This window comes from Tasmannia lanceolata, unplaced genomic scaffold, assembly GCF_043159265.1.
Source record: "Tasmannia lanceolata isolate RefF3 unplaced genomic scaffold, GAP_Taslan_0.1 ptg000011l, whole genome shotgun sequence".
Taxonomy (NCBI): domain Eukaryota; kingdom Viridiplantae; phylum Streptophyta; class Magnoliopsida; order Canellales; family Winteraceae; genus Tasmannia; species Tasmannia lanceolata.
In genome coordinates, this window is record NW_027518688.1 from 11,368,246 (window position 1) to 11,384,377 (window position 16,132).

The following is a 16,132-nucleotide window of genomic DNA, read 5'->3' on the forward strand; positions in this document are numbered from 1 at the left end:
ATCCCGAAGGACAAGTTGAATGGTGACTCCCCCGTTGGTGTGCGCGGGGTGGTTCGATACGCCCATAGAACGTGATAAAGCTCATCTGCCCATCGGCCAGCTTTTTCGTCCAGCCTCTTCTTTATCCCCTGCTGTAGGATCCTGTTCGTCACTTCTGTCTGCCCATTGGTCTGCGGGTGTGCTACTGAAGTGAACCTCTGCTCGATCTTCAAGTCGGAGCAAAACTTTCGAAAGTTTCGGCAGTCGAATTGTTTGTCGTTGTCTGTTATTAAGACACGGGGAATCCCAAACCTGCAAACCACTGACTTCCAAAAGAAGTTCTGTACGTTTTGCTCTGTGATCTGGGCCAGAGGTTCAGCCTCCGCCCACTTGGTGAAATAATCGATGGCCACTACTACAAACGTGCGCCTTCCGGAGGCCGGTGGAAAGGGGCCCAAGATGTCCATTCCCCAAACTGCGAAAGGGAGTGGGTTGATGATCGGGGCCATAGACACAGCAGGCTGGTGAATGGTGGGAGAGAACTTCTGGCATCTCTCGCACTTCTTGACCAGGCCCAGTGCGTCCTGCCTTAAGGTGGACCAGTACAGGCCTCTCAGCAACACTTTGATCGCCAGGGCCTTGCCCCCTAGGTGTTCTCCACAGATTCCTTCGTGTGTCTCTTGCAGGGTGTACGCGGCGTTACTGGGCCGGAGGCACTTCAGGTACGGGAGTGTGTATGACCTTTTGTACAGGTTCTCACCATCGAGGGAAAACCGGCCTCTCTCTGTGTCACTTTGCGGGCTTCTTTCTTGGCTTCGGGCAGTCTTCCACTGTGCAGGTAGTCGATGATCTCATCCATCCAACAGGACTCGTGCTCCACCTGCATCACTTCGGCGATCTCCTTTTCGATACTGGATTTCTGTAGAAATTTCATACATATATTCCCGAGAGTTGTGTATCTGGATGCGGCCAGTTTAGACAGCACATCTGATTTTGTGTTTTCTGTTCTGGGGATTCTGATGACGCCAAAACTTTTGAACTTGCTGGATAACTGGCGGACCTTGGAGAGGTATTTGACCATGCGCTCGTCGCGGGCCTCGTAGATCCCTTGAATCTGGTTTGCAACCAGCTGGGAGTCACAATAGGCTTTCAGTTTTTGGGCGCTGGTCTGGACTGCGAGATTCAGTCCGGCGAGGAGGGCTTGATATTCAGCCTCATTGTTGGATGCGCGGAATCCGAACCTCAGGGCGTAGTCTAAAGTGAAGTTTTCCGGCCCGGTTAGAACCAGACCGGCTCCACAACCACCCTTGTTCGAAGATCCATCCACGTATACTTCCCAGAGCAGTTCGGCGGGCGATGGATCCTGTCCTGCTGGTATGGAGATGATTTCTGCTTCAGTTCCATCTTCTGGTCGCTCCTCATTTGTGATTACCTTTTCCACAGCTGGGGTTTGGACAATTTCGGATTCGGTGATTTGCTGGGGGATGGTGCATTCAGCCACGAAGTCTGCCAGCACTTGAGCCTTGATTGCTGGTCTTGGCACGTACTGGATATCAAATTCGCTCAGCTCCACCGCCCATTTCACTAGTCGTCCTGAGGTGTCCGGCTTATGGAGTACTTGCCTGAGTGGCTGATCGGTCAGGACCTTTATTGTGTGGGGTTGAAAATATGGCCTCAACTTCCGGGCTGCCATGATCAGGGCGTAGGCCAATTTCTCGACCCGCTGGTGTTTGATTTCGGCATCATGCAGGACTTTGCTAACATAATAGATCGGTTTTTGTTGGCTGCGCTCCTCACGAACTAGGACAGCTACTAGAGCCATGGGGCTCACGGAAAGGTATAAGAGTAGCTCTTCACCTGGTTCCGGCTTTGTCAACAGTGGTGGAGAGGACAAATACTGCTTCAATTCCTCGAATGCGGCCTGGCACTCCTCTGTCCAGGGCGCAGTCTTGAGTCCTTTGACTACGTTAAAGAAGGGCAGGCACCTCTCTGCAGATTTTGAGATGAAGCGCCCCAGCACGGCCACCATTCCTGTTAGCCGTTGCACTTCTCTGATGGTTTTCGGTGGAGTGAGCTCCGCCACGGCCTTGATCTTCTCTGGATTGGCCTCTATCCCTCTCTGGCTTACCATAAACCCCAAGAACTTTCCGGAGCTGACGCCGAAGGTGCAGTTGGTGGGATTGAGCTTCATCTTATGCTCTCTCAGGACCTGAAATGTTTCTTTCAAGTCGGAGACGTGATCTTGCGCACTTCGGCTTTTGACCAGCATGTCGTCGACATAGACTTCTATGTTACGGTCGATCTGATTCTGGAAGAGTTTCTTCACGAGCCTCTAATACATGTCCCCGGCATTTTTCAGGCCGAAGGGCATGACACGATAACAGTAAGTACCCTGATCCGTCACAAAAGAAGTCTTTGGTATGTCCGACTCATACATTCTGATTTGGTTGTATCCGGAGAAGGCGTCCATGAAGCTTAGTAGTTCGTGACCTGCGGTGGCGTCAATGAGCTGATCGATTTTTGGGAGCGGGTAGCTGTCCTTGGGACAAGCCTTGTTCAGATCAGTGAAATCAACGCAGGTCCTCCACTTTCCATTTGTCTTCTTTACCAGGACCACGTTTGCCAACCAGTCCGGGTATTGGATTTCTTGAATGAAGTCGGCCTTTAAGAGCCTCTCCACTTCTTCTTTTATCACCTGCCGCCTTTCGAGGGCGAAATGTCTTCTTTTCTGTTTCACCGGCCTGCAGGTTGGGTCAACACCAAGCCTGTGCGTGCTGACTTCTGGGTCGATGCCGGGCATGTCAACAGGAGCCCATGCAAAGACGTCTGCATTGTCCTGAAGAAACTGGGTGAGGCTGTGCCGGGTGCCGTTGCTTAGAGATGAGCCGATCTGAACGACTTTCTCATTATCGTTTTCGCACAAGGGGATGGAGACGAGGTCTTCGGCGGGCTGAGTCCCCAGGGCTTCATCCCTCAGATCTAGTAGCTCAATTGGCAGCGATTCCACAGCATTCTTGCCTTTTAGTGCCATGGCATAGTACTCTCTGGACTGGGGTTGGTCTCCCCGTACTTCTCCCACGCCGTCTGGCATTATGAATTTCATCTTCTGGTGGTAAGCTGAAGCGACTGCGCGGATCAGGTTCTGGCCAGGCCGTCTGAAGATAGCGTTATAGACCGAAGTGGCCCTCACTACCAAGAAGTTGACCATGGCAAAAGCTTGGCAGGGCGGCTCTCCGACGAGGACCGGGAGCTCAATCTGTCCCTCCACTTTGACGACCTCTCCTGAGAAACCAAACAAATCCGAGTTCGCCGGCCTGAGGCGGTCGTCTCCTATCATCATTCTCTCGAAAGCATGATAGTACAAAATATCGGCCGAACTCCCATTGTCGACCAGGATTTTTTTCAACTCCCAGTGTGCGACGAGCACGGTTAAGACCAGTGCGTCGTCGTGTGGCAGTATCAGATTGTCGAGGTCCGCATCTGAAAAGGAGATCTCATTGTCAGTCTTCATCTTCTTGCTACATGTGTGCACGGCGTTGACTCGGCGTGCGTATGCTTTTCTTGCAGCAGACGATGTGCCCCCAGCGGCTGGTCAGCCCATAATCGTGCCGATGACTCCTCTTGGTTGGGATCGGTGTGCCTCTGGTGGTGGACTGGATGGCGGAGGAGATTGACCCCGGGCAGGGGGCGGCAGTGACGGCCGAGGCTCTGGCCCTGGGGACTCTTCCCCTTGCGCTCACTTCTGTGGCTGTCGCTGATGACGTACTTTTTCAAGTATCCACAGCCAATCAGCAGTTCAATTTCTTCCTTGAGCTGCCAGCATTCGTCCGTGTCGTGACCGTGGTCCCTGTGGAACCGGCAGTACTTCGATTTGTCTCTCCTATTTCCCTTGGAGATCATTCTGGTCAGCCACCTTACGAATTCTTCTTCACTGATAGCGGCCAGTATGTGTCTCCGGGAGGTGTTGGGAGGGGTAAAGTTCTCCTCCCTCCTCTGGGGAGACTTTTCTCTTCTGACGGCCTTGTCATCCCTACACTGCTTGGTAAGGTTCTTGTCTTCAGAGGTTCTCCTCCGATTTGAGTCCAGGGCCGCCAGTGTCTCTTCCACTAATATATATTCCTCTGCCCCAGCCATTAGATCTGCTAGTGAGTGCAGATTCCGGCGGGCCACTGCTCGGCGAAAATCATTAGATCTAGCACCTGCGAGATGCGCGTTTGTAGCGGCTGAGGGATCTAGATTTGACACTTGAAGTGCCTCCCTGTTGAAGCGCCTGACGAAGGCTTTCAGAGGTTCATTATCCTCCTGTCGCAAGGCCATCAAGGATGCTGTTGTTTTCCTTGGCCTACGGCTGCTCATGAAGTGGCGGACCAAATCTTCCCCGAAGTCATCGAAGTTGCTGATGGAGTTCGATTTGATCCTTGAGTACCAGTCCCTTGCTGCACCAGTCAGTGTCGTCGGGAATGCTCTGCAGAGGAAGCCGTCTGACGCACTGTGGAGGAGCATCATTGTCCTGAACGTCTCCAAGTGGTCCACAGGGTCAGTGGTCCCGTCGTATTGCGGGACGGTTGGCATTTTAAATCCCCTGGGTGCTGGGGCACCCATGACGTCGTCGGTGAACGACGTTCTGCTTGAGAACGCCCTCGAAGCAGGCCGGCTCTGGTCCTTTGCCAGCTCTTCTATTCGGTGGTCCATCTCTTCCATCCTCCGTAGCATCGGATCAGCTCTACGGTCTGGTCGGTCCAGTGACCTGTTTCTCTCCACGGATTGGCTCGCCGCGGAGCCGGACTGGCTTTCCGGACTCCTACGATGAGGCCGGAGTTTTTCCTGCGGCGCGCGGTCTTCCTGGGCTCGATGCTTTCGTGCAGAGCGGGACCGTGATCTCCGGCGGTGGTGAGGTTCTGTATGGGCGTGCCGGGCTCTGGACTGTTGGACTTGCCTTGAGTGGTGAGTCTGGTCTTCTCCGTGGCGTGATGGCTCTCCCCTGTGTATATTCGACCTTTTCTGGACAGGTCGCGGAGTCTCTAGACGATGTTGGGGAGGTGCTTGGATCAGCTGCTGGTACTGACCAACAAGGGCCGTCATCTGCTAAAAGAGAGCTTAAACTTGATCCGGAGTAGGAGTAGGATTGAGGTGGTCTGAACGAGCCGAGCTCGGTTCGGCCGTAGCAGAAGGAGCCACCACCTGTGAGGCGATTCGCTCACTCCGGGTCCTGCGAGGTATCCCGACTCGGGTAGCCCGTGCAGTCGGTACCCGGGCACTCTTCCGTCCTGCCATTTTGTATATAGGGGATTCGAACAGCTTTTAGTCCGACGTCCCACGGATGGTGCCAATCTGTTGTGCCTAAAATCGGTTAACAGACACGGCGGTGACGTAAGAGCTGAGCTGGAGGACTGGAGGAGCCGAAGTGAAGGAAATGAGTCCTACGGAACTGTGTTCTGTACAGAAGCAAACGAGGTCAGAATGACCAACCCTGAGTGTTACTCCGGACAGGCCCTTCGACACTCAAGTCAGTATGAGCAGGAGTACAGAGCTAGTTTAAGAGTGGTGGGTGAGAAGTTATTACAATTTTTATGAGCTTTGGAAACCTTTTTATAGAAGGAAACCTGTGGTAGTTGGGGAGTTATTATCCCAGGACATGTATCGGCCAGCTACAGGTTCGAGTTCACCTACTTTGCGGTAATTACCAAACTACCCCTGCTGACGTGGGATCTGTGGTGGGCCATCCTCAGGCCACGTGTCGACAGCTAATAGGCTGCTGTTTTCATACCCCATCAGAAATTTTAGGAGCTTTTTTGAGTTGGACACCCAAGGTGGGATTTGTTTGTCTTTTGTATTTTCTAGTTTTAGTAGCATCAGGTAGTTAAATTAGATTAGGATGGTTCATCAAAGGCCTATATATAGCCGGCTATATGCCTATGTATAGCCTTTGACTACAATTCAAGGTAGTGTTCATCAGAAACACTTTAGGCCCAACTATGCGAAATAGATGCAATAAAGTTAACGACTCAAATTCATAGCAACCAAAGAAATTTTACTCGAAAAAGCAAATATCAAAACAAAAAAAAGAAGCAAACAAACCCATATTAACTGAACTCCAAAGATCCACCTCCTTCTATGTCGAAACATGTAGTGGTATGATTTAAAACATCATCCGCTCAGTGTCTTCCAAATAGTACGCTCATAATATTTCCAAGGGCCCCATGTTTTTCTCTACTGGTAAAGACTCTGTTGCAACTAATACAAGGACATTTGACATGTATTAAAAGCAATAGGTTGCAATCTTTACATGGGTTATAAGGAAAACAGTAGGTTGCAATCTTGACATGGGTTATAAGGAAAGCAAGAAACAGAGCCACATGATCCTACGTGACCTATGTACCCTCATCAGACCCCACAAAAAAGTGACTCAAGGGACCCAGTCCACATGAGAGGATAAAAACCATCCGAGTATCTCTATATATACAATGATATATGCTCAAGCAGTCATTCCATTCAATCCTCACACTTTTCTCTTAGCGCTCTCTCTCTCTCTCTCTTTGTTCTCAAAGCATTCTCAGAGCTAAGAGATATAATTGTTGTTGTTCTACATCAAAGCATAAGAGAAGGAAATGGGTATCTGATTGCCTGGAATGATTCATGCCAAGCATATCATCCAGAGATCTCTTTCAAGAAATCATATCCACTCAGCTGTAACTGTCCCCAGAGGTCACTTCGCCATTTATGTTGGAGAGACCCATAAGCGGTTCGTGATTCCGGTCTCCTTCTTGAAGCATCCTTTGTTCCAAAACTTACTCAGAATTTGATCATCAAATGGGTGGTCTCACAATTCCCTGCAAAGAAGACACCTTCCTCACTCTCATTTCGCAATTGCATAACTTATGAGAGGGGAATAAAGAAGAAACAATTTTGCATAGGGTATTTTGCTAACTTATATATTTTTTTTGGTAAAATGGGAAGAGAAACACTCTCCCTATGAAAGCTTCATTCAATACAGATTTTTGACTTTTCCCACTTTCTTTTTCCAAAAAATTGCATTATTCTGTCTTGGTCTATCTATTATATTCGGAAGGGGCACTAAATGATGCATGGTGAAATATGAGTAACGTTAAATAAGGGTAACGGGGATGGTATTAGATTGGAAAGAAAATGGAGAGTTTTGCTTCAAGGCGCATTACTTGTGGTCACTTTCCTTGAGACAATATTTGCCCCCGTCAATCGAATAACTGATGGCAAATGGAATCCGCAAATTCACATCTAGGGTGCAATGAAGTCCAGTAGAAGATGTTTCTTGATTGAATGCATGAACGCTCCAAAACACCCTTGGAATCGACAAGTCTATTGCGAATCTGGTTTCTATTTCTGCAGATTAACAAATCAATAGAGAGAAACAACAAAATGGGAATAAAAAGAATGTTTACGAGGGCTTTAAGAGAGTGAGGAAGGGTTTGAAATCCCTAGAATTGAGTAACCAGAATGGAAACTCGTATGGTGACATAAATGGTGAGTTTCTAGTCTGTTTATAGATCATATGGTGGATTTTGTGGCTGAAAAGCAACTCTTTCTAGCACCTGATCGATGCAAGCTTCTTATTATCAGTTAGATGACACAAGATTGTGATTTTGCAATTCAAATCGACGTGTGCAGTGATTGTTTGCTAGTGTAAAAATCTTGTCAACCCTATAATGGGCATTAGATAGTTGGATCACGCCGATTCCCAACAGTGGGTTGGATCACACGTGATTGACATTTCATCGTTAGTACTTGATTGGTAGCAATCCAACAGTCCAATTCATTCTTGATCGAGCACCGACCATTGTTACGTGTCACATCATCATGATGCTGTCAACATCACACCTGATCAACTTTCTACAGTTACCACAAGATCTATGGTCCGGATCATACCTAATCAAATCTAATGGATGGAAGTAACCTAAGCATGATCCTACAATCTAGATCGCACCCGGTTGAGACCGATCTCCAAGATCAATATGGACCAAGATCAACGACCCAAATCTGATTGGAAAAAATTTAATGCTCCCAATCGCTCTTCATGAGGACACATACATGCAAAGTGAGCCATTAGCACCCTACAGGCCATTGCCCGTGTGCGTGCACAAACGGTGCAACACCGTCCTATTGGTCCCACCATTTAACCACACGTGCTATAAAGGCAAGAGAGATGAGTGAAAGTGTACTTATTAACCCTTCTCCACCCTTTTCATTTCCCAATGTGGGATGACATATCAAAGTTAGCTTGAATGACATAGTAGACGTATCTTTGAACTAGTAATTCTATTTGTCCAACTGGTTACATTTCACATATAAGATTTCATCTCTTTAGATGATTTATAGAAATCGAGATGTGTATTTCCCTTGTATCTATCTCTTGGTTTCATTAGCGCTCTAGAGATTAGCCAAGTCTCATTGAAAGCGGCACTTCCTAGGGGTGTTCATTATTTAGTTATAACCGAATAACCGAACCAAACCGAATTGGTTTGGTCGGTTCGGTTCGGTTTTTTCTTTTCGGTTCGGTTTCGATTATTTTTATTGGAAATTCGGGTTCGGTTTTGGTTATCTAAAAAAAAAATCGGTTAACCGAATAACCAAAATTATAGATAAAAACCATTATTTTTCTAAAAAAAGTGCTATATGGTCACTCCGTAGGATGATCAAAACCGTCCATTTGATTTATCACAACTTAATTGTTGTGCTAAGAAAATCATTTCGATAGGATGATCTTAGCCCTCCGATTCAAATTAAGATTTCTCTTTTTTCCCACCTTTTCTCCCACTATTCAGTTATTCGGTTATAACCGAATAACCGAATTTTTAATAGGTTCGGTTTCGGTTATCAAAATTTGATAACCGAAATTATTTCGGTTATCTAATTTCGGTCTATTCGGTTCGGTTATAACCGAACGAACACCCCTATCACTTCCACAATCATATAAGTATGCTTATCAAAAGTGCCCTGTAACTCAAGCACTCTAGCAAAACTTTTTATAAGCCTATTAAGTGCTCATATGGCTAAACTTCCTCCTTTACACATTACAAGTACCAAACACTTTCTCTTATTATAGCAGTTTAAATAATAATGAAATCTCTCTAATGAAGTATTTGGACTCATTGAATTCAAGATTTGATGTCTCTCTAAGCATTGAGTTGAGTTCCCATTATTGATGATTATCTGTTATTGCTTTTAGTATTATCCATATTAATGTTTTATACTTAAAGTCTTTTGCAAGACCTTTTGCTAGTATACCGGCCAAACTGTTGTGTCATCTTACAAAATCAATAGTTACTACTAGATGCAGGAGCATTGAAGCAAGTTCATCCCTCCAGGTCGTGCAGATCAATGGTCAAGATTACTAGATCCTCAATCGGGTTGCCCAGGACCATCTAATCAACCGTCAGAGAATTTAGATCGTTGATCCAGTAAAACCTAAAGTAGTTGAATAACTTCCGTCCTCCAATCGTCTTAGATCCTTCAGTGATTAGAGCGCTGATCAAATCAACAGCCCTTGTTTCATCTAGGTTTCAAAGTATAATGTTTTATTTTAGGATTTTCTTTTTATTTGAAAATTTCTTATTTTAGTTGTGGCAGGATTTCTATGATGGAAGATTGAAAACTCCTTTTGTCCCTCCAAATTACCCCACCTCTGCCAGAGAAAAGACAAGCCACTTGATGCTTACTCTCTATTGCCGCCAAACTTCCAACATGTAGATCAGTCACGATCAGCCGCTTTATTCAACCATTTCCTCAACCTTGTTTCGATTTGTTTTTCACCTTTCTTCCTCGTAAAACCATTCCCTAACTCTTTCTTTTAGGCTCTAAAAACCATCAATCACAACCTCTTAAACTTAGTCGTAAATGTCCCTGAAATTTAGACATCCATAGCGACCTTTCCCTCACCCTAAACCTTCCTTTGCCCCCCTAAAGCTAGTTACTCGAGAGCCCACCCCCAAAAAATTTAGGCACCAACATTCCTTCCATTAGTCGCCCAAACCAGCCACCTTCACCTCCTTATCTCCTTCCATATTGAACACTCATTCCTCCTTTATTTTGGATGATCTTTACACACTATCACCTACCTCCCTTCCACGCAAACCCACTCCTTTCTTTAACCGAGACCTATCTTTCTTTCTTTCTTTCTTTCTTTCTTTGTCTTTCTTTCCTTCACCTAGTGCTAGTCGACCAACGCTTCATCAAAACCGCCACTATCAAATCCCATCATACCCAACACCCAATTCTTGATCATAACTACTCTTCCTTTCTTGATTCTCCTTAAACCACTCAATTACTTTTCTCCCAATCTTTAACTAAGCTTCTTCAATTCATAACCGGTCAAGAATCTACCATCTTGTTATCTTTTAACAAGTAATATTCTATAATTTTCATTTTTCAAAACCAATATCCTTCCATCTACATGAAACTAATCCAAGAATCACCCATAAACCTATATCAATATACCATTAGATTAACCATATCATTCCCTACACATCCATCTTCCCTTCATTAAAGATTCTAATTAGTTTAGTGCCCTTTTCAATCCATTTTGTCCCTTTTGAACACCCTTTTCAACTATTTCACATGCCCTTTCAACTTTTCCACGTCTTTTATCTCCCATTTTTTGTTATGTTACATAAATTTTCTTCCCTTAGCATCTTCTTCCCTTTTTCCTTTACCCCTAAGACATTGCCCTTAACCTTCAACCTTTCGTTGCATCAGTTGATATCATACCATCTGTTATCAGAGCATCAATCCATCGCACCTACTCTACATTAAGCATTCTCTTAGCAATGTCTACATCATCCTTAGAAGCTCATTAGTGTAATATTTTTTTTAAGTAGATTTATCATATAGTGGTAATTTGGTCATCTCCATAGTTTTACACTTCCTTAATTGCAATTTGCATTAGTATGGGTATATTGCATGTCCTTAATGATGGAACCAATGTTGCACCGTCCGCGCAAAACGTTGACTGTAAGGCGCTACTGGAACTTTTTGGTGTACTTTGCACATTCGCAGCATCGCAAGGAGCGATTGGGAGCACAAATTTTTTCAATGAGATCTATACCATTGATCATGATCCATGGTAATCTTGATCGGATGGTGCTCCGATGAGATCGATCCCAAGCAGCCGCTATCTGGATCATAGGGTTGCGCTCAGGTGTGTACCAATAGTTAGACTTAATCGGGTGCGATACAAGATATAGGATTGCATGGTAATGATCGGTGCTCGATCGGGTGCTATCTGAACCATAAGGTGGCAATCTATCGCGATCCAATGATGAAATGTCCGTTATGGGCCAGATTAGGATTTGACACTAACCAACAGGCACGTTCGTAGTCGATTTAGATCGTGGAATCACAATCGGATGAGCTCTAATGGTCAAATTTTAACGTGAATGATCAGGTACGCTTTGAAGCTCGATTTCAAACAGAAAAGATTAGAAGGTCTATAAAAATACCATAAACTTACCATTTGATTATATATATTAAATGAGAAAACATTTCCTACACTTGTGTATACACACTAGCTTAAAATACAGTGGGGGCCCACATTGTTTGGGTGATCCAAACCATTCATTTGAATGGTCCTCACAGAGATAGGGTGTCCACAAAAAATCAGATCCATAGGATCATCCCAACCCTACGATTTGTGGAGGTAAAATGGACGTGTATAAACCTTCACAAATTAGTCCATTTTTTGCCTCCATAGTTTGAATGGTTGGGATGATCCTATGGATCTGATTTTTTGTGAACACCCTATCTATGTGAGGACCATTCAAATGAATGGTTTGGATCACCCAAACAATGTGGGCCCCCACTGTATTTTAAGCTAGTGTGTAGGTAACTTACCTACACAAGTATGTAGGAAATGTTTTCTCATATTAAATTCCAAAGTTGAAAGCAGAATCTTGTTCAAAACTATGCTTAACTTCACCATATATATATATATATGAGGAAAAGGATTGTACACTCGAGCGTACCAAGCTTATAGTACGCTCGAGTGCCCCAATCACATGGGTCCCACATTTTTTGTGGTGATCCAAAGCATTCATTTGCAAGGCCCTATCATAGATAGGGTGTGTACCAAAAATCAGCTCCATTGAATCATCCTAACCCCTCCAAAAGTGGAGGGCAAAAATGGGCAGATTTATGGTTTGTCCATTTTGCCCCCCCACAAATGGATGGGTTAGGATGATCCTATGGAGCTGAGTTTTGGTACACACCCCATCTATGTAAGGGCCTTTCAAATGAATGCTTTGGATCATCCTAACAAAGTGGGCCCACATGTGATTGGGCACTCGAGCGTACCATAACCTTGGTACGCTCGAGCGTACAATCCTTTTCCTATATATATATATATATATATATATATATATATATAGAGAGAGAGAGAGAGAGAGAGAGAAAACATTTCCTAGCTATACACTTGTGTAGGTAAGTTACCTACACACTAGCTTAAAATACAGTGGGGGCCCACATTGTTTGGGTGATCCAAGCCATTCATTTGAATGGTCCTCACATAGATAGGGTGTCAACAAAAAATCAGATCCATAGGATCATCCCAACCATTCAAACTATGGAGGCAAAAAATGGAATAATTTGTGAAGGTTTATACACGTCCATTTTACCTCCACAAATTGTAGGGTTGGGATGATCCTATGGATCTGATTTTTTGTGGACACCCTATCTCTGTGAGGACCATTCAAATGAATGGTTTGGATCACCCAAACAATGTGGGCCTCCACTGTATTTTAAGCTAGTGTGTAGGTAACTTACCTACACAAGTGTGTAGGAAATGTTTTCTCATATATATAGGAAAAGGAGTGTACGGTCGAGTGCACCTAAGCTTAGGTGCGGTCGAGGGCCCAAACACATGGGTTCCACATTTTTTTTGTTGATCAAAACCATTCATTTGCAAAGCCCTATCATAGATAGGGTGTGTACAAAAAATCATATCCATTGGATCATCCTAACCCCTCCAAAAGTGGAAGGCCAAAATGGGCAGATTTGTGGCAAACGGTGTCTGTCCATTTTGACGTCCACATATGGATAGGTTAGGATGATCCTATGGAGCTGATTTTTTGTACATACCCCATCTATGTAAGGGCCTTTCAAATGAATGCTTTGGATCATCCTAACAAAGTGGGCCCACATGAGTTTAGGGCCCTCGACCGCACCTAAGCTTGGTGCGGTCAACCGCACAATCTTATTCCTCATATATATATCAAAATCCAATCACAATGAATAACAAAATAATATTATGGTCTCATCCCCAAGGTTTTAAATTTCGGATTCAGAATGACCGAAACCAAAATTTTTGTTGAAATTTTGAAATTTCGTTCGAAATTTGACGAAATCAAAAAAGGTAATATTTATCTACCCTGAATTTTTGGGCGAAATCCCCGAAATTTTTGCCGTTTCACCCAAAATTTTAGGGAAATATTAAATAAAGAATAAAAGATAATTTTTAACATGATCTCCCTGAAATCGAAATTTCGACCGAAATTTCAAAATTTCGGTCGAAATAAAGTAACGTTTCGGGTTTAACATATTTCGATTTCGGTAGCCACTGAAACCCGAAATTTTGGATTTCGGTCGAAATTTAAAACCTTGCTCATCCCATCGAAATTTAAAACCTTGCTCATCCCATCCGATGAATAAACTAAATCTTCAATAGTCTATGTCATAGAACTACTAAAAAGAACTATGCTTCCGCCTCTCCAAATCTGCACAGAATCAAATTCTGGGATCTTTAAATGTAAACTATGGGTGAGCTAACACTAAATGAACTAATAAGGTACTGCTCTAGCATGGCCTAAGCATGCCAAGGGAACAACGTCAAAATAATGTAAACAGGGAATCCAACAGGGCTCAACAAAATAAGGGTATCAGCAATCAGAAATCCAAGCTCAATATAGTCCATAAGGAATCATGCATTTGTCATATACTAAAATAGATTCCGAAGCTGAAACTGAATTAGAAACAGATTAGAACAGCAGTCAGAACTCAGAAATCAGAACACCTCAGGGTCATAGGCTTAGTCTAGAAACAGAAAGCTCATTATTTTGTCCCACGGTGTTAGAACTCATTCCTACAGAAATTCCTATCGACGGAACCAACATATTAATCCTCATTTGCAGGATCCAAATACCAACTTATCAATCCCCATCGGTGGACAAAATTGCCAACGAATTAATTCCCTATTGGCGGGGACTTAGAATTTAACCCAAGCCTCATGAGAAGTGTCAATCATGCAGTATCGTAGAAAACATGGAAGTGTGTTCATTCATATGTTTAACAAAAGCATATACTAAGAATAACATGAATCAATATGACAACTAGTCGAATACATCCGTGATCAGAACAATGATGGGACAAGTCTACAATTTATCGAATACAAATCATTTAGGTAAAGATGCATGCTAGACCAAGTATCCATAAAAAAAGGGGTACAAGTCAAATCACATACATTTAGGGTTACAGATATCAATACGATTAGTACGAGGAGATATCAAAGGAGTTTGTTGTCAAACTAGTAAACTAATCCCCTATTACTCACCTCGATCGGAAATCCCAATGTCCTTTGCAAGTCGAACATCAATTAGCTACAATCCGATGTACAGGTACATTCTGATAAATCCAAACATCATCATCTGTTTCAAAAACTCTGCCTAAAATTCCCTAAAAGGATTACAAAATTTGGGAACGGATCCTGGTTCGGTCGACCGGCCCTGGCTCAGTTGTCCAAATCACAGATCCAAACTTTCTTGAAAGTGGGGTTTGGTCGAACAATATTGGCTTGATCGACCAGAACCATTTCTCGCAATTTTAAAAAATCCAGTATCGTCGCCTCAGTTGACCGAAGGCCTACTTTGTCGACTAAAGACAAGCTTGGTCGAACGAACTCGAAATCGGGGATTTTTTTTCCCGAGCCAATATTTCTTCCAATTCTTGCCAATTTTTGAAGTGTTCTAACTTCTTCGTTTCCTGTAGGAATCAAGCGAGGTTGGACTCATTGGAGAGCTCTGGATGGGAGGTTTCCAAAGAGCCCACCAAACTTACTCGAGTCTCCCCAAAGCTCTGTCGAACGGAGAAAAATGAAAACGAATCCCCCAATCAAACCATAACTATGATGAAAAGAACATATTCAAGATGATTAACACGGAAATCACTCTCCATGTCTATTCTTACCTTGAATCAATCCCTCTGGCTTCCAAAATGTTCTCTAATGGCCCTTGAATCTCCACAACACTTTCTCCTCTTTGATTTAGGGTTTCTACTAGAGAACCAATCTATCGTTAATATTTATACGACATACATAATACCCTTAACTCTAAATTTTACAATTTGACTAAAATACCCTTAGGTTCAAACGGAATTACATATTGGGTATTTCAATTTTTTTATCTCTAGTTATCTTTTATTGTGTAGAAATATAAACTAGTGTCTCATAGTCTTATAAACGTGTGTTTTGGGTTTGTTTCCGTTTGTGCATAACGTCAACAAACAAATGTAGGGTTTCTACATAGATTCATCATATATTGGAGGCAAATTTATGGTTATCCTGGGCACATCAATTTAATAATTGGTGAGGGGGCCAATTCACGAGGATCAGTTGGAACAGGTATTGATAGTAGCACCCAGTCTCAGCCAATTAGTCTAGATGATATCGTCAACAACTTCAATGAGGAAATCCCTATGTCCGAGACACCTATTTCCGAGCCGGTGGAACGCCACCATCTCCATTGCCAGACCACACAATGGGGACTTCTGAAACCTCGCCTTTACGAGGCACAACCACAAGAATAAACGGGTGCCAGAAGAAGGGACGGGCAGGAGTACTTGGGGAGACATGGCATCTGCAATGAAGGACATGTCTGGATATGAGGATCTTCGGGAACTGCATACCGTAGTAAAGGAGCTTAAGGCTCGTGTGTTTCTCATGTATGATGAGGAGCGCAGTGAATGGGTGTTCTTTCTCATGTATGATGAGGAGCGCAGTGAATGGGTGTTCTGGAAGATGGCATTATGCTTTTACATGGATAGATTGTACTAATTCATACCTTTTTTTCCTTCGAACTGTGCTGCTTGATTTGGGTTGAACCTTATAGGTAGGCTCATATTCTTCTTTCTTCAGACT

At 43.9% G+C, this 16,132-nt stretch overlaps 1 long non-coding RNA gene across 22 annotated transcripts in view; it reads right to left on the reverse strand.

Annotated features, from left to right (window-relative positions):
- LOC143886432 (uncharacterized) overlaps positions 1-15,275 on the reverse strand; it is a 47,770-nt gene extending 32,495 nt beyond the window's left edge. For all 22 annotated transcript variants that reach the window (XR_013253820.1, XR_013253802.1, XR_013253810.1 and 19 more), the window contains exons 1-2: positions 15,184-15,275; positions 14,552-15,072 (exon numbers count right to left, since the gene is read on the reverse strand). This is a non-coding gene — a long non-coding RNA (uncharacterized LOC143886432). The remainder of the gene's footprint in view (positions 1-14,551; positions 15,073-15,183) is intronic.
- Positions 15,276-16,132: the final 857 nt, after the last annotated feature.